This window comes from Haliotis cracherodii, unplaced genomic scaffold (assembly GCF_022045235.1).
Source record: "Haliotis cracherodii isolate W230 unplaced genomic scaffold, xgHalCrac1.p SCAF_3, whole genome shotgun sequence".
Lineage (NCBI taxonomy): Eukaryota > Metazoa > Mollusca > Gastropoda > Lepetellida > Haliotidae > Haliotis > Haliotis cracherodii.
In genome coordinates, this window is record NW_027266286.1 from 63,409,414 (window position 1) to 63,418,117 (window position 8,704).

An 8,704-nucleotide genomic window follows, 5' to 3' on the forward strand; every position below is an offset into this window, starting at 1 on the left:
ATGTATTGCTGTTAAGATATGACTGTGATATCATTCCGAGATGTATATGTAGGTGTGATTTGAGTGAAGTTCACGAGGTTAATACTATCTGGTCATGCTAAATGTGTGATGTGCAAATGACATTGGTTGGCCTTGTCGTGTAGATACAGAGAGTGGAAATGTACAGACTAAAATGTAGATCTTATTTTTTTTACATGCTTATCGTTCCTGAGTATGTTGGAGTAATCAGAGTCAAGATAAAGCTGGTGACTATTTCGCCTATGCGTAATGTGGACATGTGTAACAGCCGGCCGAGATAACTGTGATGCGAGGGGCGAGAATCTAGGGAAGCCCATTTGGAGTTCATGGCGACCTTCTAGATTTCTTTCGTTTTGTAAAGCAGTCAAACGGGTAGTTACCAGGATGGATAGGAAAATAGTACCAGCCAGAATAGCTGCCATTTCAACAGCACAGAGATTTTTTATTGAATATGAAAAGGTTGCAATGTTCAATAAAGCATGTTTTTTTCAATTTCTTTATTTATGCATAACCACTTTTCGTAAAGTCACATTTCAACTTGTTACCTAAACAGCCCGCGTCTCTCTATTCTCTCAACCTTTATTCACCATTTTCATGAAATGCAAACAAGCACAAGCACCTTTGTAATCACATACTTTCTTGTTCTGCTACAAGTTTCATCCTGTAATATTTCCATACCAAATCACTTATAAATTCTAATATAAAAATTGCAAGAGTAAATGTGTCATTTGTCCAGTCTGGTTTGTGGTTGTTCATGAAGTCCATGCAATCAGCTTCCTTCTTCCCCTCACAGCGGTGCCAGAACCACTCGGAACTAAAACACTCCCCAATGGATGAAGATTCCCAGGTTAGCTTTACGATACCACGAAGGAAGGTAGTCCAGGGGAGCCTAGTTGTGTTCATAGTGAACTTCTGGAGTTTCCTCGTTTTGAAAATCAGCTTCTCGGATAGTACCAAGGACGGTTATGAAAATTTAATGAGTACCAGCTAATGAGCTAGAAGGGCAGCCATTTCAACAGCGGTGAAATTTATTGCTGTTACGATGTATAACTGTAATTGTTATCATTTCTGTGTATGTATGTGTAATCTGGGACAAGGTCATGATGCTGATTATTTTGTCTGTGCATATGTAGTGTTGCCTTGTTCCGAAGGTGATATCTGCCCATGACACACAATAAAGTAAAATGTACGAATAACTATGCTGTTTCAACTATTGTTATTTTGTTCTGTAAAAAGGTTAATAGTTTGACATTTATATGGATCACTAGCCCATTGCAGATGGTCTACAAAATATCAAACCTTGGATAAGAATATTTGATGTTCAAATCCTATTGCATAACTAAAAAATGTTTTTCCGCCACACATGCATGTCAAAAGTGTGTATAAATATTCGTAACTTTCATCATGTGATTTCCGTCAGGCATATTTAGTCACACGCACCCTTCATCCTTGAGTTAACACCATATATATTCAAGAGCGATAACCCCTGCACTTACTACAGGTCATGTTTTGTCATGTCAGGTTTCTGAAGATGTAATTTATATATTTTCTTGAACCAAAAAAAGCCAACCAGATATAGTATTGTTTATATATACGCAGTCTAGGCAACATTTTTTGTATTATCAGAACAATTTTCACACAAGAAAAGCTTAATGACATACATATTTATTTGGAGTCTTTTTATTGAATTTTATTAATGGTCTATCATTTATATCATTGTGATGATCATCCCATTGTCAACCAATTATGGCATTGCAAAGGTCCATCTAATTAGTTGTCAACCATTTAGGCCATTGTGATGGTCATCCCATTATCAACCATCTGTGTCATTGTGAAGGTCACACTCATTAATTGTCAACCAGGTATGTCACTATGTAGGTCCATTCATTGTCAAGCATTTGTCTCACTGTGAAGGCCCACCTTACTATATCTACCGTTTGTGTTATTGTGAAGACCCATCACATTGTCTACCAATTATGTCATTGTAAAGGCCCATCCATTTAAGTGTCAGTCATTGTGAAGCCCAATTCCATTGTCAACCTTTTGTCATTTTGAAGGCCAATTATTTATGTCAGCGCGAAGATCCATCCCCACTGACATGGCATCTTGTTGACAGGGATGGGAGGGATTGTGATACTGATTCCTTTGGGTGAAGCATACTGCCAGGAGAAGCTTCCTGTGTACCCAAGGAGGCTGACTTGTGTTCCATTATTAGACAAAGCTGTCCCCAGGTGGAGTTGACCAGGTTGTGGCCAGTTCAGCAAGATGGCATACACGATCCCAGCTCTCTGCTTGTACCTGAAGAAAGATAACGCAAAGTAGTGAAATGGAGTACTGAATCTGTGGAATATCTCAACCTAAGGCTTTGACAGTATTGGCTTTGAAAAGTTAACAAAACAAGCAATTATATCAGGAAAATCACATTTAAACATATCTAAACCAATATAAACATAAAACTGAAAAAGCATTCAAGTCAGGGAGATTTAAAACATACCCAACTTATTTGATTACAATAACCTAAATTTACACAGGAGAGCTAGCTCGTGTACAGCAGCCAAGTACTCGAAAGACAACTAAGAACATTTTTGATTTTTTTTTATAAATAAAGTATCCACCAAACGTCTGCGGTGACTGTATTTCTGTGCCAGCCAAGGTGTGGAATATATAATTTACATCCAAACTCATGTGTAACAGTGTCGTTCCTGGCTCCTGGCGTGACTGTGTCATTCTGGGCCAGCCAAGGACTGGAGGCGTAGACGGCCTCCCCATTCACCTTCAGCCATTCTCCCATCTGACGCAGTCTCTCTTCAAAGATTGGACTAATCATGCTATATTTGGTTGGCCGCACATTGATCAGCAGGTTCCCTACACAGCTGTAAGAGATAACAATCAGTGATTGATATCTTCTATATTTATGGTGCAAATTGACACGTGGGGTCACAGGTGGCCCTTTCATCTAAGCTGCCACAATCCACTGTCCTGAATTAAGTCCCTTAAGTGAGCCAGAAATCTATAATTCTTGTGAATACTCCACCTCTGTTATATCATTGCTATAAATCCTGCTCCTGGCTGAAATCACAACCAAACTAATCTTCAGAATTAAAAGTCCTCTTCACAGTCAACTACACACAACTAGTTGTCAACATGATAGTACCACCAATCAGTATCCGGCTCTTCAGTTTGCTAAGGCTGGAAACCCCACTTCTAATCCATAACCTGCTAGATACGTGTGTTCACATGCAGGAGGACCCTTTATCCACACACTTCACAGCGTTTTTTTGCTTTTCAAGCCTATCGAGGAAGGGATAGAACGCAACCAACTGTGGAGTCATCAAGCCAACCTGGCTATAAATGTCGCAGAAAAGGCGTTAGAACCTGGGGGTCGCCGCAACCACAGGTTCTGACTCAGCAACCAACTATCCTGTTATTTCCGATCCTATCGACCTGACCAAGTCAGTCCGGCATTCGACCATAACCTGTTCAAGATGGAAGCGACATAATCTCGGGAAACCGAATACAAGTATCCTGGTGGATATCCTTTCTTACCGAGGGAAGATACTGACAACAGAATGATCATTGCGTCCAGAAGTATTTAACAGGATAACGTCACTATCGGACTTCCCACATCTGGATCTCTTTGCAACTTGTCTACACAAACATTCCGGTCTATGTAAGCCCAGTAAATGACATAATTGCTCTTCAAGTTGATGCCATATAGATGGATTGGTCCAGTCTGTTCACCTACTCGTTCCCCCAATGGACTCTTCTAGACAAAGTGAAGATCGGGAAGATAGAGATGACAAATTGCATCATCATCTTGATAGCTCTTATGGTCAAGCAGCGCATGGTTCAAAGATTGTTGACACTACTCATGGAAGAAACGATCCATCTTCCAAAAGATGTGATCTCCTGCCTCAAACTCAAATCAGACATATTTCACAACAATCAACCTATGATTCATCTGACCGCTTCTGGCAGAAGATGCATGACGCAGGTTCTAAATCCGTCTCTGCAGCCCTTGCTAAGTCACAGAGACCATCCTCATCCCTCCTTCGTGACAATCGAAGCAATGGGTTAATCTGATGGAGATGAGGGCACGATCTGGGAGACAGAACTGTGTTATTCCTATGGTAGCTGACTCTTAACTATAGTCCTACATCGTGATGGATTGTATATAAGTGATCATCCTACTGCCAATAGACTAAAGAATTCATTTTTTTATGGAAGATATCAGAGATCCAAGAATCTTCCCGAAACCAAACCATGTCCGGCGGTCCTGAATCTGGAGTCTCAAAAGGTAAGTGCAGCTTATATCATTCTACCTACTCAGCACAAGATACATAGAGGCAGATAAACTGGCAATGACGTCAATGTAGATTAAGACCTAAATCGCGATGCCATGTTGGAGCAAAGCCGGAAGTGACGTCATAATCAAATATGAAGGTAGTTCTAGTGAGGGTACCATATATTTCTGTTTTTATACATAAAGTTTTGAAGTCCTCTTGTGGTGATTCGCTGGTTTGTTTTTCACTTTCAGGATTGCAAAGAACTATTATGGGATGAAATCACGAGAATGTTATCATATTGTCAAATACACTGGTAATATGCTATAGCAGAACTCTCCGGTATATTCTGGCAATAATGTACAATAGAGGTACAAGAGACATCACTGAAGAGCTGGAAGAGCTCATTGGTGGTATTTTTGTGTTGACAACTAGCTGTGTGTCGCTGACAGTGACGAGTCCTTTTGTTGAGAATTCTGAAGATAAGTTTTGGTGCGATTGCAGCCAAACTACAGGATTTATGTCAATGATCCTATCATTGTGGGTTCAAGTCCCAGCCTTGATTATGTTTCAAGATTTATGAGAGCAAATTCATGCTTGTGGGTTTCACCAAAGGGATAAATGTCTAAGACCCACATTACCTTCAACTTTCCTCCAACATCACTATGATGTATACATAAATATGGTTCAAAGCTTTATTGACAAAATGCAAATAAAGAGGTAAGGCTCAGCTATACTGAAGATCTATTTTACAATTACTGATGTGGATGTGTTAATGTGAGATGCTGGTGCTAGGGTTTCTTTACAGAACCCCACAGGAGCTTGCTTGATCCCTACTTTACCTGTGCAATATTGTTTCTTTCAGGTTGTGTCTACAAAATCATTCTTTGACTTCATTTTTCCAAATCATTAAGATTCTGATATTGAAGGGACGTATGGTGCATCATACAGTTTCTTCAGTCTTACAGCCTCATGATACTCATTCTCAGGAGACATACCTAAGGGCATACATTCTCAACAGACACACATCACATTCTCGGGAGACACTCCTCACATTCTCCTCAAAGACACCTAACAGTCTCTACAGACACACTTAACCTTCTCCACAGAGACTACTTACAGTCTCCACAGACACACTTTACATTTTCAGCAGACACAAGTTGCAACCTCAGCAGACACACCTTACAGCATCAGCAGTCACGGCTTACAGTCTGCTCGCCTCCGTGGTTTAGTGGGAGGAGCGTCTGCCTGGAGAGCGGAAAGTCGTGGGTTCCATCCCCAGCCGTGCCATACCAAAATATGTTAAAAGATGGTGCTTGTTGTTACTCAACCTGGCGCTCGGCATGAAGTGGCTAAAACAAGAACAGGTAGGCTCGGAGTCAGTACACTGTGTCTGAGTGGGGCATTCGTGCTAAACTGCGGCTTGGTATCTCAGTGGGCTAGCACTATAAATCGCACATTTGTCCGGACTGGCACAAGCAGCCACACACACAGACACAGGCACGCGTGTATGCACATAGCTTCAACACGACGTTAAACCCTCTTTCACCACCACTACCTTACACTCATACTTTACAGCAGAAACACCAAACAGTATCAGTAGACACAATTTGCGGTCGAGGCACATTTTGTGCCATTGTACCATTGACAATGTGGGACCTTGCTCATACTATCAACCACATGCTACGTGTTGCACATTTCATATATATTTCTATCACAACAGTTTCAGTGTACTCACCTGACAGTTTCAACAAGGATGTCTATAATCTCTTTCATGGTCAGATAATCATCCAGGACAGCCTCTCGGCGGAATCCCCAGGATTTCCTATCAATTGTCATCGAATTCTCTTTCTTGGCTGAAGTACTCCTTTAGCATGTTAGAAGGAAAAGCTTCATGCATGCCGTTATTTCACTTCGGTATTTGAAATAGTGACATTATTCTGAATTTAATGTGATTTGATCAAATATTTCAGTTGAGGGTAGCCCAGTGGTTAAAGTGTTCATTCATCGTACTGAAGGCCCGTGTTCGATTCCCCTCACATCTACAATGTGAAAAGCCCATTTCTGGTGGCCCACACGAATATACGTGCTGGATATGTACAGTGTAAAACCATACTCACGTTCTTGTAAAATATTTTAGGTTCGTACCTGGATTGTACCTGTCATAGCATGTCCAGTATTCCCCATGTTGACAATGGTTTCCTTCTCCTCATCTGTCATTGGTGACAACCGAATCCTTCACTGGGCTGCAAAGAGAAAATATTCAGGAGTCTGAACTAAACTATAACATGTACAAGAGCATATTTTTTTATGGGTAGTGTTGTCTTGAATACCAGTCATTTGTCCTTAGGTATTAGTATATGACTACCACTGGCAATACCCAAAACCCTGAAATGCAATCAAAGTCTATGAAATATATGTGCAAGGGAAACCTAGAGTGAGACGGAAGAGATTGATGTGATTTCTGAAACCAATTCTTCATAATTTCAGACAGGCCTAAAATCAGGAAATCATTATTCAATGACAAGTTATTTTATAGGTGGTAGCCAGAGTAACCAGTCGACATGTAAAGTGCTCGTCCAGCCATTAACAGAGTTGACAGAACATACATTTGTTACATAGTATCAATGTAATGATGTGAATACTTAATCTTTTATTGTTTTGGCATTTGTGAACTTAATGGTTGGCTACCAACCCTACAATGTCGGGTTTCTGTATATTTAACCATTGTGTATGTCAAAAAGTAAATAAGTGCAATGAATTTCAAGCATAATCGCTTTAAACCTGTCATTATAGAGCCAGGCCAGAAACTCCTTGGATCCCCAGTAGGTGTCTGGGGCCTCCTGATCTCCGTCGGACCAAACAATGTCGGGCTTGTAGTTGTTCACAAGCTCATACAGCTCAGGGGTAATCTGTGCCTGAAATTGATTTGATTTTCATGGTAGATTTTTCAAAAAATTTTGGCTTATAACTCTGTCAGTATCAGCTGTTGCAGCTGGATGTCTAGTATGTACTACAGCCTCTTGGGGAGGTAAGCTTTACCTTTCGTGAAGGAGTGAGTATGGTGTTACGCCACTGGCTATATCATGGAAGACAACACTCGAAATGGACTTCTCACACTGTACACAATCCATCACAGATGAACTGAACTAACCTACCAACTCACCATTTCACTTTCACCAACCAACTGACCAACTTACTCACCAGTCCAAATGCCCAGCCTAATAACCAACTGATCCACTCACCCTCACTCATTAACCCTTACACCATCTCAATTTCAATTCCAAATCATAAGTAGACAGTGGGGTAGCCGACTGGTTACAGCGTTCGCGCTGAAGGCCTTGGTTTGGGCAGAATGTGTGCAACCCAATCTGGTATCCTGCAATGATACATTGTAGTAATGAAACACACTTTCCCCATTGCCAATTCATCAATGATATAATTAGTTAAGCTGACCTCAACGAAATTGGAGGTGGTGAAGTTGTTGGCCTTGTCCTGTAGATAGAGAGGGTGAAACCATCCTTCCAGGCAATGGTACAGGCGTAGGTGCAGGTCCGTTTTTGATTTCAGTGCTTGAGCCATCTCACCTGGTGATAACATAAGACCTCATTTTTAATACGTGGCTTACAGATTATCAATATTCAAACTTGTCGAAATATAAATTAAATTTTCAAATACTTTTTCAGATTGATTCTTTTATGATGAAACTGAAAATATGCTGCTTGGAGTACACAGTTTCCTTCCCATATTGATTTTCTTTGGATATTTTTTTCTTTGAATTCTTTGAAATCTTCCCAACATTTTAATTTCTTTGCACATTTCAGAAACTTTGTTTCAGCAAATTAGAGGAGATCTAGCATCTTAAAATGGTTTGAAAAATATAATTAATTTATTCAGTGTAATCTGAAATATTAATGTGTATAGTTACCAACAAGATCTCTCTTGGGGCCGACCATCATTGAGTTCCAGTTAAAAGTGACATTGGTCGCCCATGTAGAAAACCCATCACAATATTTAGATATATAAACTATGTATCTGAAAACAACATAAACTGAGGTAACATATTGGATTTATAGTTGAATATGCAAAAAGATGAAACTATGAAACTGTCACTTAAGCCAAGACAACTTGTTTTCATTTAGAATCATTGGAATGACCAGTTCCAGGTGTGCTTTAGGCGCGGCCTTTGTTGGAATGTGTTAATGTGTATGTAGTGTTTTATCACATATAGTCTACACAAAGTCTAACATTATATTTAATAATTTAATAAAATTGATTGTCATGCAAATATGACCCTGTGTGTGTGTGTGTGTGTGTGTGTGTGTGTGTGTGTGTGTGTGTGTGTGTGTGTGTGTGTGAAAACATTCCCATGGACACAAAGATTCCCACTTTAGCTTCGTCAT

General features: G+C 40.1%; 1 pseudogene; it reads right to left on the minus strand.

Moving 5' to 3' along the window:
- Positions 1 to 2,084: 2,084 nt before the first annotated feature.
- Positions 2,085 to 8,704, minus strand: LOC139475598 (alpha-L-fucosidase-like; annotated as a pseudogene).